The sequence below is a fragment of the Dermacentor andersoni genome, chromosome 3 (genome assembly GCF_023375885.2).
Source record: "Dermacentor andersoni chromosome 3, qqDerAnde1_hic_scaffold, whole genome shotgun sequence".
NCBI classification, from domain to species: domain Eukaryota; kingdom Metazoa; phylum Arthropoda; class Arachnida; order Ixodida; family Ixodidae; genus Dermacentor; species Dermacentor andersoni.
The window spans coordinates 98,273,981-98,289,759 of NC_092816.1; the positions used below are offsets into that span (position 1 = coordinate 98,273,981).

The window sequence follows — 15,779 nt, forward strand, 5'->3', positions numbered from 1 at the left end:
AGTCACGGTTGCCAGTGGTTTACAGCCATATGCAAATGTATTCACTCGACAATTTATTGCCTGAACTAGTACTTCCTTATCTAAAGAGCTCCAGAAGAGAGCTCAAGGGAAACGAGATACAGAGTAAAGACGGCGATAGCGCAGTAATCATGTTAGCTTATTTCGGTTCAAATATAGCGCGAAGCAACGAGCTTTGCCGCACTTAGGCGAAGCTTGTGTTAAATGCAGACATTATGAATAAAAGCAATGCCAAGTAAACTTTATTAAATGAGGTTTTACAAAAAAGGTGTCCCCTAGAAAGAGAGTTTACAGATATCCAGATAAAATTAAATTAAAGAATAGACCGCAGTATTCTTGCAGTATAAATTAAATAACTGTCAAATCAAAAATACGGCAGCAATGCCTAAACGTAAAAGTGTCATTTCAATCACTTTAGAAAACTGTTGAGGAATGCAACCCAACTCTATAAACATAATAAATATAATCCACAAATATGAAGATCTCCTATTTTCCGCCCCGGACAAAAATATAACACGACACAACAAATGTTCATTATAAACAGGCCAAGAGTGGACATTTCGGAGTATGCTGAAGTCAGTCATCCATCGGCGTTGTGTCTTTCCACAGGGATCCCTGTACCCCAATAAGAAATATTCATCCTTGGTGCTGGGATTGCTTCGCCCTAAAAAGTGCAATAGATGAGAACGTTCAAAGAACAGCTTAATTTCAGACATTTTGAAGATTGATCGCGGTTAGCGTTTGCACGTTCCAAAGAGTTTGCAATAAAATTGAAAAAGCTAGTTACATAGAGAGCACTAATTTCAGCGGCCAGTGAGTGTGCGCGAATGGGGCACCCGACCGCAACTTTACGCTTTTTCCTGATGAGTTTGATAATTGTCAATGCATCGCGCTTTCGTGATGAAGCTCTCGAGTGCTGAAACTCGTTGTGAAAGGTTTCGCAAAATCTCTGATAAATCTAAAGAGATGGCCAGACGGGTACAGAAACCCTCCCTTGTCCCGCAGCTAGACGTGGGTAATCAGCTGCGCTTAGCTGACTAATATCTTCTTTTTTGGTTCGTAGAATATCACGACAGTGTTCACACTTTGTTTTCAGAAGAAACGTCCTAGTCACATAGCCGCAAATGCAAAAAATGAGCCTTTTATTACTTTTCCAAGACACGCGTTCGGCGTGGTCTGATTCTGCACCGGACTGGTTGCCTTGTTCTATCAGCCTTTCGATCAAGCCACATTTCTGACATTGTACCACCTGCATCATCTTGAAATCATCATTGGCTCTGAATTCATGCAATGATGCAATGCCTAGCAATGCGCCGGAGGCGTGCAACTACGTAATGAGCGAAAAGAAGAGAGAAAGTAAAGAAACATCGGGAGTGGTGATGCAATGTGGGGATGACATTACGCCGTATGACAGCTAAATATGAGAAGCAAGAAAGGTTAGGAGAATGGAGGTGATGATGTAATGCGGAGACGACATTACCAAGATTACGCCGTACGACTAAAAGGCGCTGAAACTTATTGTATGATAGGTCAACGAGAAGAGAGAAAGAAGCGACGTCTGGAGGTAATATGACGCTAAGGCATCCCGTCAAACCACTTGAAGCATTGAATCTTACATCTGCATCATCTGCATTTGTCCAGCCCCTCCTCCTTTAGAAGATTTTCCATTTATACAATATAGATTTTTTTCTAGATCGAAACGAATCTATAGCTATTATTGGCCTAGCCGTTTACGAAATTATTATGTGAATGTTTTACTGTAACAAAAGCCTTGCTATATAATCTGTGAGTCCTCTCTTAAATCATCAACATGTAATTGTCTTATTCTCTCATATGCAAATGGCCCACCAGAGGGATAGTTGTAAACGTAATTAAGTGCCTAATGTAGGATTGTTGCGCAAATTAGCAACATTTATTGCGCATGATAATGTTATGTGTGTTTACATTAAATTACCACCCTTGATGCACTGCAAATATTTCTATTAAGTTTAATTATCAGTACTGCTATTGCCTTCAATGGCAGTAAAACGTGAAAAGTTAACGTCCTTGTAACAAGTTGCCTGTTTTGAATCATGTAAAAACAACTACGTATTAAATGATCAGCAAGTATAGTTTACTTGTTGATCTTACTTACAATTTACTTTCATTTTAAGAAGAAAACGGCATAGCGCGGGAGGCGGTCTTGTAAAGGAAATCCAACGTGTGAATTAAAACGAAATAAATGAAAGGCACAAACCGTTAGCATGAGCAATCCGTTTATATCTGCTTCGTTCTCCTGGTTATGCGCGTCATCTCGAAGCTTATTCTATTTTGCAGCACGTTTACGTTCGTCATGCCGCACCCAACTAAGTACCTCCGCTCACAATGAAGTGCGCGCTGATTGTGCCAGAAACAACCCCGTAAGTGCGGACCATTGCGGTGACTAACCTACAAGCATGGGATATACAAAATCCCCACATTTACAGCACGCAAACGTCCTATCTGTGTGGCGAGTTTCTGCACTATTATCTTGCAGTTGTGTAGTATACTTTAGGACCTTAATTACTGCAATGTTGGCTAATAGTGGCCAAATATCAAGAGAATAGCAGACGCCCGCCCCTTTGGCGGAGCTTCCACAACGGAGCAAGCTGACGGGTCTAGCTCGGCAAAGCAGCGCGGCGGCGTGGCAATTCTCCGGAAAATCTTCACCCTCCCAGTATTCTAGGTCACCCTAGAACGGGTTGGTCCAATCAGGAACGCAGACCCAAGATCGGACCATAAATGGGCATAACCGTCTCATGCACGCACCTGCAAGCACCCGGCGTCAACTTGTCACGTCGGCAGACGAGGAGAAGGGTGAACGTCCGAAGAAAAAGTAGGCGCCGCTAGTACACACATGCACGCTCCCACAGGGCTCGCATGACTTCCAATGGTCGTGTCTCGGCGACTACTCGGCGCCTCCCTAAAACCGAGGAGCCTTGTTCTTCCCGGCCCTTTGGCGCCGTCTGGAAAGGTCTTCCCATGCCTGATTTTGAATGTCTCTGCGCTTTGCGCTCGCGCTAACAGTTCCCACACAAGCGAAGCGTAACATTATTCATTGTGGAAGTTAATGTACATGCTCAAAAGTTTCTGTGAACAATTTTTTAACACCTGTATCGAAATGTTGGTTGAATAATCTGATGGCGTCATCACGCATCCTGTCATAGTATATTTTGTGATTTATATGTTTTATTCATACCAGGTGTACTCCTACTAATAATTTAATGTATTAATTCTTCAAGTGTTTAGTGTTTTTCATTGTACAAATTACTTAACTGTGCTTCTTTTGAATATATATGTTTGATCTCCCCGCAACGATCTCTTCTGAGATCGGCAGTATTCCGAAATAAATAAATAAACGCTAGGCGACTTCTGTTCACCTGCTTGAGCGCATTCAATCCGCGGTATTCTCGCTGCAGGAAAGGAAATATCTTTCCACCCTTGACCGGCCTAACAACGAGAATTCAGAAGAAGAGCCAGTCGCATAATAAGTGGCGAGAACACGATAAAGCTGCATAAACTGCAGCAATGTGGTACGTGCAAGTTTCGCAGGGCTGGAGAAAGTGACCTGGCTTCAAAACACTTCCGACTAGCAGAAGACAGCCAACACAATGCGACAAAAGAAAAAAAAACGAAGAAACGCAGATATTCTGCAGAAATGCACTAAGGTCACTTGCTCGGGCACGTTAACAGCGCTCTCTGATTGTTTCTCAAGTATCACACAATATAAAATACGATAAAAACACATGCGCAAACAGCAGAACTTATTATTTAATGTCTCAACTCGCGTAACTCTATAGAAGCTGGTCTACGCCTCCCGAGCAAGCGCCGAAATTGGGAGGGCGAGTGTCAAGTGACGAGAGGAAGCACGCAAGGCGTTTGGGATGAGGAGATCAGTTTCTACGCTTATTTATTTTTCAGTCCTGAAGAAACAGGGTAATTATAACATACTTCATGTTTATTTCACTTTGCTGTCGAAGGTTTGGGGCGGAAATGTCCCAAATATGGTGAACAGCCCAGAATACTTGTGATCCTACAATTTACACCAGCAGGCACATCGAACTGAGCATAATAGAATCCATTTACTTTTGTGTCTGTGCTATTGTTTACGACTGTTATTGTGACTCTGGGTAAGTGCCATTACATTTTAAAAGTAGAACTGCTAAGCTCGAGGACACGGGATCGATACCGGGCCGCGCCGCCCTTATTTCGATGGCGGCCGAATGCCAGAACACCAGGTGTTCAAAGTTAATGTAGAGCGCCCCACTGCAGCTTGCCTCTTAATCATATCGCAGGTTTGGAAAGCATAACCCCGGAAATTATTATTTGAGAAGTTGGCTGAGGCATGCGTAGTGCATACACCATAAAGGCAACATGTTGTGCTTTCTGCATTTCTTCAAATTTGTGCATATATGGTTACGGAAGGATGAAAGTAGAGAGAGAGAAGAAGAAGATCGGCGAGACACTGGCTGCTGAGTATTGTTCCTAGTCAGCCATTTTAACCCCATTGACTCTTCATGTATATACATTCCAAATATAGTCTTATACTCCAAGCATCCCCGTAACGTATTGGTGGGAGGTGCGGGGTACCGCGGCTGGAAACGGAGCTCCGTAGTGGACGTCGCATAACCATCCTCACCATGAATGACGGTGAGCCCTGGGGATTAACGTCGTTGCCGCCTCCAACGTCACCATCGCCCACTACGTCACTGTCCCTTTCGGTTGTGGTTGTGCAACCCAAGGATCCCGGAACTTTCTGCGGGACTTATGGCGCCGACGTCGAAGAGTGGGTGGCTTGCACGAACGTGTAAGTGGAATCAATAGATGAGACCCTACGCTTATGCTAGCTAACCTGTTGTTTTACGTAAGAGGCACGGCAAAGGTGTGGTTAGAAAACCATGAAGAGGAGCTGACCAGCTGGGGCCAATGCAAAGAGAAGTTAACAGAGTTGTTTGGCAAACTAGCCGGCCGTAAAATTGCCACAAAGCAGGAACTGGCCTCTCGTGCCCAATCCCCCACAGAGTCCTATGTTTCGCATATCCAGGACGTGCTGGCGCTTTGTCGTAAAGCCAATCCCGACATGACAGAAGCTGAGAAGGTAGGGCATGCGCCCAAGACAATTGCTGAGTACGCCTTTAATCTGCTCATGTGCAAAAGCTGCTCTGCAGTTGATGCTATCATCCAAGTGTACCGAGAATTCGAGCGGGCAAAAAGCCGACGTGTCATGCACCATTCACCAGACTTACCAATACTGCCGCAACGTCGACGTGTGAAGATCAGCCCTCACAACAGCATGCGTCGCCAACAGAGGACATGGTGCCAATCGTTCGGCGTGAACTGGACACGATATCGCCGGCAGTTTTCTGTTCGCGTAGCCCTGATGCTAGCCCTATTTCAGTTCCTCTAGTGCAAGCCATCGTTCGACGGGAACTTGAAAACTTTGGCCTACATTCTCTCCTTGCAATAAACAGACAGTAAATTGTAGTGCCCGTGGTTATTAGCACTTTCCTTGAATGCGTAATAGCTTTTTTTAAATTCAGATCAAGTAACGTAATTCTTGGTGTCTTTTATCGCCCACGGGACCGCACTCGTAGGTACACAGCAGAATTTCAGCCCATTTTTATCGAACTTACTAATCGGTTTTCTTTTTTTAATGTAATCAGTTTTGGAGACATTAATTTCCTAGACATAGCATGGTCCACAGAATCAACCTATAGCACACAGTCAGAGTGCCAAGCGTTCCTCCTGTGTTGTCTCGATTTCAGTCTAACCCAATTAGTTTTAAGCCCAACACGATGTTCTGCGCACTCATCCAATATTCTTGATTTGATCCTCACGAACAATCCAGATACATGTTCTGAAATAACTCATATTAGTGGTCCATACGATCATGATGTTTTAACTGGTCGCTTCGCTCCTTCACCAGTCAAAAGGCAAACTATCATCAAGCAAATTAGGTGTTACAAAAGAGCTCACTTTGATCGTATTAACAATGAACTATCGCTTTTTTCTGTCGACATTCTGAGAAATTACTTGTCGCGGGCAGTAGATGAAAACTGGTTACTATTTAAAAGCGCACTCACTAATCTCATAGATAAATACATCCAGATCATTTCCATAAAATTCGATAACACTGCTCGTTGGTTTTCGCAAACCCTTCGTCGCCTAAATAACAAAAAAAAAAGATTATTCAGGTAAGCTGACAGAAATAAATCATCTGAATCCTGGCGTCGGTACAAAGCATGTGTCAAAGAATACCAAATTTTACTCAAAACCACGCGCAAACCATTCTATAAACGAGACCTGTCATCGATGTTAACAACCAACCCTCGGCGCTTTTGGCGTGTGATTAATCCCAAGTATAATCCTGACATCGTCCTTACTGATCATTACAGCGCAGCGATAACTGAGACTGATTGTTCTCAATCACTGAACGAAACATTTTCATAGGTATTCACTCGTGCATGTTTAGAGCCGTTAGCGACCACGACTGGCACTGATTCGTTTATGCCGGAAATAATAATTACCGATTCTGGAGTTTATTCTCTCCTTACTTATCTTAAGATTTCTTCTTCCGCTGACAATACTGGCTTAAATAAAACAATTCTAAAGAATATACCCCCAAGCATGTTCCCAATACTGTCCGCCTTATTTTCACAATCACTATCAACCGGCGTTATCGCTCATGATTAGAAGGTGGCTAAAGTAGTGCCATTCTTCAAGTCTGCGGATCGTTCTTGACCGCTTAACTATTGATCAACTTTGTTAACAAGTAACATTTGTAAATTAGTCTAGCACATTATACACTCCCAGGTCATTAACTAACTTGAAGAACATAACCTCATATTTAAGCAACAGCACGGTTTTCGCAGAGGCTATTCATCTGACACTCAGCTGGCTGGCTTTATTCATGACATATTTTCATCAATAGACACCGGAATTGAAGTAGCTGCCGTATTCCTAAATTATTCAGAAGCATTCGACCATGTCCCTCACCGTCCACTTATTCACAAGCTAACACCGATGAACATCAACTCTGCTGTTGTCACATAGATAAATGAGTTTTTTTCTAACAGGATGCAATTTACATCGGTTAACAATCACAAGTCATCTCTAGTCCCCGTAACATCTGTTGTCCCAGAGGGTAGTGTGCTTGCGCCCCTACTTCTTCTAATACATATTAATCATCTACCAGACGGCATCAAATCCAATATCAGACAATTTGCTGACAACTGCGTATACATCGTAATATTCACCCTAACTGGGATCATGACATTCTTCAATCTGACCTAAACGCAATAAACGTATGGCGGTCAACCTGGCTAATGCCTCTAAATCTTGCTAAAGCTAAATTATTGTCATTCACTAAACAGGCGCCCCGAACTTCAACATCTTATATCTTAGACGACAGCCTTGTTGAACAAGTTTCTAGCTACAAGTACCTTGGCGTACACCCAACCACTAACTTGACGTGGAATAATCACATTAACGATATCCTCGCACCTGCAAACCGTTCGCTTCGTTTCCTTAAACATAACCTCAAACATGCTCCCGTACATTTAAACAAATTGGCATATACAACACTAATACGCCCTAAAATAGAGTACGCGTCAGCCATATGGGATCCCCATCAGCATGGTGAACATGGTAAGCATGGTAAACAGGACTGGAACTTGGCGGCCAGCAATTCCTATGAGAGCAGTGCACATATCCCTGATGGCAACATTGGCGCCATTGGCGACGCGTATGGCCTGAGTGATGGCAGGCGTAAGAACGTTTTTGAGGCGACGACATAGCGCTCATGCTCATTATGTACACTTGGGCTCAAGTATCAAATAATGCCGTCAATGGAGCACCATCTACGTTTACTTCAATTTGGTTCATGTTGGGGAGGAGCGTCAACGGAGGATCTGGACAGGACGAACGTGATGCCGTACTACCTCCAAGAGCTGCATGGCCTAGTTTTCCGGCCGTCGCTTTGGCGACGAAAAGCGGCGAGGTTGGAGTCAAGGGGGCCGACGGCGTTGAGGCGACGGCAATCACATGGAGGAGCGGCTGTCAGGGAACCACAAGTAGGGTGCAGACGGCGAGGTGAATAACGGCGAGCGTCGGCGTATGGGCGAGGAGCTGGGAATTAGCTCAAATACGGCGGCATCCAGGTGGTGCGGCAGTGTCGGAATACATGACCAACGTGGTGGCAGGGGAGGCAGATCAGTTTGTCATCTGGGGTTCGCCATTCAGCAAAATTGCGTGGTCTGGGAGCGAAATACTGGTCATTACAGGTTGTGGATATGGGACTGGGTGCTGAATTAGGTCGGGAGACAGAGCAGGGGGCAGGGATGCCAAGGTTTGCGATTTCTTGCCGCACAACGGCTTGAATAAGGGAAACATTGGGGGCCGCTTGGTCAAAGGTACAGTCACGGGGTCGTGAATGAAGGGGGTCTGGACACGCCGCTTCAATCTCACGGTGAACGATACGGGCGACGTTCTCTTGAAATGGTCGTGTAGCGGTAAGAGCGGAGCAAGAGGACGTGACAGGGGTGTTTGGGAGCCGGGAAAACTGTGGGAAAACACGGCGGCTTTTGGCTACCTCGAAGCAGCGGCATTCTTTCACGACGGCGTCAATGGAAGAAACGTCGTTATAGACGAGCAAATTGAAGGCGTCGTCTTCTATGCCCTTTAGGATATGGCCCACCTTGTCAACCTCGGTCATGTGCTTGTTGACTTTCCGGCAAATCGCGAGCACTTCCTGTATGTAGCAGACATGCGATTCGGTCAACGACTGGACACGGGTGGCAAGCTCGGTTTGCGCAGCCTGTTGGCGACCTGACGGGTTGCCAAATAGGCTGCGAAGCCGCTCTTTGAAAATGTCCCAGCTGGAGAGCTCGATCTTATGGGTGCGAAACCAGACACGCGGGTCCCGTCCAGATAAAAGATCACATTGGCAAGCATGATGGTAGGGTCCCAGTGGTGGCTTTGGCTAACACGCTCATACAAGCCAGGCGTCGACGTCGACGTCATTTCGGGCGGAGAATGTCCCAGGATCATGGAGTCTAGAAACGGCAACGTACGTTGTTGTTGGTGCCGCAGGTGTAGGTGAAGACGGGTTGGTTTCATCGGAAGCCATGGCTGAGAAGACGACGGTGCGGCTGCTCCGGAGCTCCGCGGCGATGACGGCGAACGTTCCACCTCCACCACAATGTTACGCGAAGGACCAGTCAGTAACCTAACAACCATTTACAACAGCGGTTGCAGCGCTGACCCGTTAGATTCACAGCGCGAGCCCAGTGCGTTCTTCTTGCTCTTTTCTCGAGTGATGGCGCCCACGCGCCTCGTTGAAACAATGAAATACCACACGCGTGTCGCAATATTGTTAAAGGCGTAGGCTAAGAAGGAAGGGCATGAGCGCCGTGTAAAAGACATGGAGGCAGTTTTGGAAAATTTGATATTCATTTTCCATGCTTTCAACCAGTTGCAGAAGTCAGCAAAATAATTGTTACGGACAATATGGTCAGTAGAAGATTGAATTCTATGATATAAAACGCAATCATCTGCAAAAAGTCGTCTTTTAACTGAGGTGTTACCACTGCTCACCTATTTTGTGCCGACTATCTTCATGGATTTCTTTATTTCGTGAATCACTGCTACATTGAAAGATTCATCCTTCAATAAATTGGAATTTGATTTCCATTGTTCCTATGAAAATCTCTTGCTCTCTTTCTTTAGTCCTATTTGACCTTTTACGAGGCAATGATCAGTAAACGAGTTCGGCGAAACAACATATGTGCGAAACTTTGGGATTGTATCCCCTGACAGGTACAGTCGGTCCAAGCAGGCATGGCTGCTGCCCTGAAAACGAGTGTGCTTGACAGCTCGGCAGCACTCCAGGCACTCTGCAATATCCTCAAGCTGATATTCTGAAATAATTTGTGACAACACATCACTGCTTTTGTCTTTAACCATTCTACCACTTGACATCTCAGTTGAATTCAAAACTCCATTAATATCTCCAACCAAAACAAGCTGATTATCACTGCACAAATACTGTCTTAGGTTAGAAAAGATATTTCCGCGTTCCATTGCTACACTTGCAGCATAAGCACACATAACACGCCGTGCAACATCAATATATGTGAAGTCACACAGCACAAATCTACCGTAAGAACATGAAGAAATATTTTGCACTGACAGCCCCGATTCCTTCGAACAAAGAGAACGCGCCCTCTAGACCTGCCATTAGCGTGGCTCACAATGGCGTGCTACCGTGCTGTGAACCGCCACAGCATCTTCGGCGTCTCCTATTTTCATTCCTCTATCCTCTCCTGCACAACTAAGACGTCAAGATTTTCTTCCATTAACAAGCGATACAGTTGAGTTGGTTTTTTCGTAGAGGCCAGACCTCGAACGTTCAAAGTGGCGAGTGTAAGTGACGTTTAAGGAGCCATCGCTGATTTCTAGAAAAGGTAGGCTCAGAGCATGGCGCTTACTATTCGCACGGTCTTAAACGGGGTTTTATGTGAAGAAGAAGAGTTCGCACGCGGCACGTGCGCGTGCTTTCCATGCCGTGTTCACTTCCTCTTCCATTGGGTCCCGCCAACAACAGGCTCCCATGATTTCCGATGCGTACGTAGCACGTTTAAGCTTTAGCGTTCCACTCTTAAAGGGAATTTTAACGTCTTCAATTGTTGTGCTAGCTGTGATCTACTCCCCCACGTTCATAATCACGGCTGCTCACGCTCACTCACTGTCTTTTGTACTCACGTCTACCAACACTCACGAACACTTACTCGTGTTCATACCATCATTCACACTCATATTCAGACTCACCTCAACTCACAAAGACTCACATTGACACTCACCCGCACTCATTCACGTTCACACTAAGCTGCACTCGCACCACTCACGTTCACAATCACCTGCACTCGCACTCACAGGCACTTACCACGTTCACACTCACTTACACTCACACACACAAGCACTCACTTTCGTTCGCACTCACCTCCACTCACACTTATTCTCGTTCACACTCACCTGCACTCGCAAATAGAGGCACTCACCCAGGTTCACATTCACCTCCCCTCACTCACAAGCCCTCACCACATGAAAACTAACACTCACAGTACTCAGTCCCGTTCACACTCACCTCCACTCACACTTACAGTACTCACTCGCACTCAGACTCACTAGTACTCCCTCGTACTCACAATCACCTCCGCTCACACTCTCAGGTACACAATCGCACTCGCACTCAATTCCGCTCACACTCACTGGCACTCACACTCGCACTCACCTCCTGTCACACTCACTGGCACTCGCACTCACCTCCACTAAAACCTACTGGCACTCACTCGCACTCGCAACTTACCGCTGCTCACACTCACTTGCACTCGCACTCACGCCTTTTAAGTGAGAGCGAGTGAGTGTGAGTGAATGTAATCATCAGTGAGTGCGCCTACCTATGCGTGCAGCCATGTCAGCATCCGCCCTGTACAATGCGTCCTGTCACATGGATGGGACCTTCCCCGGTGACCCGGTGGCGTACTCTCGACAACCGGCCAGTATGCTTTACGTGTGGCTACACCGGTTACATCGCATGTTTTTGTAATTGTGTGCACCTGCCTAGCACGCGCCACCCGTAACAAGCCAGTCCAACTGTCCATATAACAGTATCCTGTCGACTATGTCACTGACATTGCGCCCGACGACAATTACCCGCCGTTCACCTTCTCCACGTCGCCGGTTGGGACCTCGCCTCCTAACTCGGGCGCAGGAAAATCAATCGTCCCAGCCCAAGAAGAAAGGGCTGTGACAACGTCGAAATGTGAAAGTCCTCACCGCAGTCCCTCGAACGTAATCGAAGTGTTTGTTGACGGTGCTCACGCATCTGCACTCGTAGACATAGGAGCCGCCGTAAGCTAAGCTTTGCCGCTTACTTCGGAAGGTCAGGACGCCCGTTTCTGGACTGTCCCTCCGCACAACCAGTGCTCGGCATTTCACCCTTCGGCCACTTGAACTGCTCGCGTTGTCATTGCCGACGTTTGATAAGCTGTAGAATTCACGATCCTTTCCTCGTGCTCTCATGACGTTATCTAATGCTGGTGCTTTCCTTCGCGCCTGAATGCCGGTATCTATTGCGCACAGGCCGAAATAGAACTCTCGCCGCGGTTATATTTGCTGCTCACCAACAATTCTTCGCTTTCGAGGAAACTACTTGTTGAAGCCGACACCAAACTTCCTCTGAACGCCTCAACGGTCGTGCCCATATCCTGCAGCGGAATCTCAGATGATGTTGCGCTACTGCCGCCATCTGACCGCTTTCTCACTCGGAAACGTCTACTGCTGCCTTTTGCGACAGAGGACATCACACAGGGTTATAGTACTATTTTCTTTGCGATCCGTTTCCATACCCTGTGTCGCTGCTCGACGAAAATATATTGGCGATGTAGAAGCGGTCGGAGAAGTGCAAGTTATTGACGTGCCCAATGAGAATTACTGTGCTAGTTCCAGTGCACTCAGTGCTGTTTTACGTGTATTATAAATATTACGGGTATCATAAGTATTTATCGCCCGATGAAGGTTTGGTTCTTCTATTGCTGATGCCCTTACAGCGATCCAGCGGTCTCAGATTTTGTACCTTCTTCCCTGGTCCCGAAACCAATTGGTACAGATGGCACCCATACTGGCCCGAAACTGCCATTACGGCAACGTCCGTATCGTGTATCTGCTCCAGAATGTCGTATAATCAAAAAATAAAGCGACGACATTCTTTGCCGCTAGGTGATTCGACCTTCCAAAAGCCCTTGGGCATTGCCTATTGTCCGAGTTATGAAGCAAGATAATTATGTGGGGATTCGTGTGGACTGCCGCCGCCTCAACAAGATCACATGCAAGAACCTGTACCCTCTCCCGCGAATAGACGACGCGATTGACGACCCCCCGTGGTTGCTCAACGGCTATGGTTTTGGGCTGCTAAGCACGAGGTCGTGGGATCAAATCCCGGCCACGGTAGCCGCATTTCAATGGGGGCGAAATGCGAAAACACCCGTGTATCTATGTTTAGGTGCAACTTAAAGAATCCCAGGTGGTCGGAAATTCCGGACACCTCCACTACGGCGTGGTTATTACTCAGAAAGTGGTTTTGGCACGTAAAATATCATAATTTAATTTTTAATTTTGACGTGATTGACATCCTACAAGGCGCCGAATTATTGTCATCTCTAGGTTTGCACTCAGGGTATAGGCAAGTAGCCATGACACACTCCGATCGGCCGAAGACAGCTTTTGTCACGCCCAACGGTTTATACGAATTTAACGCAATGTCTTTTGGACTTTGCAATGCGCCTGCAATGTTTAAGCGCACGGTGCACACAATTCTACGTGGCTTCAAGTGGCAAACATGCTTGTGCCATTTTGACGACGTTGTTATTTTCGTTGCTGACTCAACAAAGCACGTACAACATATCCGGTCTGTTTTAACGTGCTTAACAAACTCAAGACTACAACTAAACCTCAAGAAGTGCCGATTTGCTGTTCGGCAGCTGACGATTTTAGGTTACGTCAAATCCAAGGACGAAATTCTTTGCGATGTAGCCAAACTTTGGTCCACCGGCGAATTGCATAAGCCAGCGTCCATCAATGAATTGCGCAGTTTCCTCAGTCTGTGTCCGTACTTCAAACGCTCCATTCGCCATTTTGCCACCATCATATCGCCCCTGACAAAACTACTCAAAAACACCGGGCCCCTCACTTCTTGGTCGTCCTAGTGCGACGAAGCCTTCACAAAGCTGCATCGTTTGCTAACGTTTCCGCCAATTTTGTGCCATTACGACCCGACCTTTGGCGACGGAACCTTGGTCACCAATGTTTGTCAGTGATGGCGCTGGCTAGCACTACCGGGGCTAGTTCTAGTTGCAATACATAAATACCCCAGAAAGTGGGTGGGAGAACGGCGCCGCGAAAGCTCAATTAGTGGAGCATCGGGCGCGTAATGTGAAGACGCGAAATCATTCCTCACCTGTGGGAAGTTGTTTTATCAGCCACATAACATTACATTTATTATCATTTTTTATTCAATTACTAAATACCAGCAATTTCCCCTGAGTTGTCCTTGGAGTGTTTGTATATATATATATATATATATATATATATATATATATATATATATATATATATATATATATATATATATATATATGTATATATATGGTATCTTGACGCTATCCCGCAGATATATAAGAATGGAAAAGCCGGCATGTGATGTCGTCTTCGGATCGGCCTCGCTTTGGGTGGGGCAAATACACCATGACAACATGTCCAGGTAGCACCATTTTTTTGTCACAATGATCCACTCTTTACTAAAACAACCTGTAAAATGAATTTCTTTGCTGTTTTTAGGCAATACCGCCCATTTATTAAACCATGAGAAATACTGAACACTTATATCGAATGCGAGCACTAAGGACTAACTTCTTAGGTTTGCCCGAAACCTACAAGGCATGCATTTAGAGCTGAAAGTTGGGCTAGTTCATTCTGCGTTAGGTTCTCTTATAATGCACTTAACAGGAATGCCCTTGCTCTGCGGCAATTTGAGTGATCTTTTTGCTTTGCTTCCCTTGTTCCTAATAAACTTGAGTAAAAAATAATATAGGTGTTACTGGCAAGAATAAAACACTAAAATAAGATGTCATTATAAGAAAACACTATTTCTGCGGAAATCGCTCTTTGCTAGTGACACGGCACCTCTTAGTAAACACACCTATACAAAAGCGTTATATTGATGTCAAGGTAAAATTGCAAGAAACACAACGGCGGCATATCATTTAAAGGTTGCCATGTAGCGTAGGCAAACTGCTTCTTTGCACTGGCCTTAAACAGATGGCAAAAGAACAAAAGAAATACGTACTGAAACATGTTGTATAGGGTCTCGTCTAAATGCGCGGACGACATCTCGTAGGTGGTCTCGTTGTAGGCCTCGTTGTAGGCCTCTGTGTAGACCTCTCATATGTACGTAGGGGTGGGTGCGGGCGACGATTTTCTTTGTAGCTTGGCAATGGCTCTGCCATAGCAGACATTTGAAGGCGTTGCCTGAAAGTACATAACAGACAAAATATGGCGAAGGTGACTAGAACATTGAAACTACAGACCTTCGTCATTTTTCGCAGCGAAAATAACCTTCCAGTTGCCGCTATGGTTCAAATCGCGGATTAAACAATTGAAATAGAGCATGAAATACCTTCTTTTTTATGCTCTTTGCAGCCATTGTACGGATGCCTTCTACTTGTATGTATCAGGACTATATAAGATCATTGTTCTGCGTTTCAAGCATGATGCTATATTTTTTTATCAAGCGCTGATCGGCGCAACTTCATTACACAATGACGTTGCAAGGTAGGAACAAAATGTTAGGAACAGAATGTTGTAGTGCGAAGCATTCCTACAAAAGAATGTGGTGATAAGCACTCACTTGCGTCCCTGATGCCTGATCTGTACTGATAATCGTAGTTATATCTGTATGATTGTAATACGTATTATATTTTATGGTCTGTACTTATAATCAAATAGGTTTAAGCGAAGAGGCCAGAGTAGCGAATTCATCTGTTTTGTATTTGACGCTTCTGGAGTTCACGATTAGCACGGTAAGCTCTGAAGTAGGACAAACCAAAGGCCCTTTGTGATTGCTCTGATCTATGGATATTTCTCAGGTTCCAGGTGTGCTATTTTATCCAACTCAATGATCATAGCCT

General features: G+C 45.4%; 1 long non-coding RNA gene across 1 annotated transcript; it reads right to left on the reverse strand.

The window, feature by feature from the left end:
- Window positions 1-242: 242 nt before the first annotated feature.
- Window positions 243-15,140, reverse strand: LOC126541846 (uncharacterized). The gene is made up of 2 exons (XR_008614521.1): window positions 14,939-15,140; window positions 243-682 (listed from the first exon to the last, which is right to left on the reverse strand). It is a non-coding gene; the product is annotated as an uncharacterized lncRNA (long non-coding RNA).
- Between the last annotated feature and the right edge of the window lie 639 nt (window positions 15,141-15,779).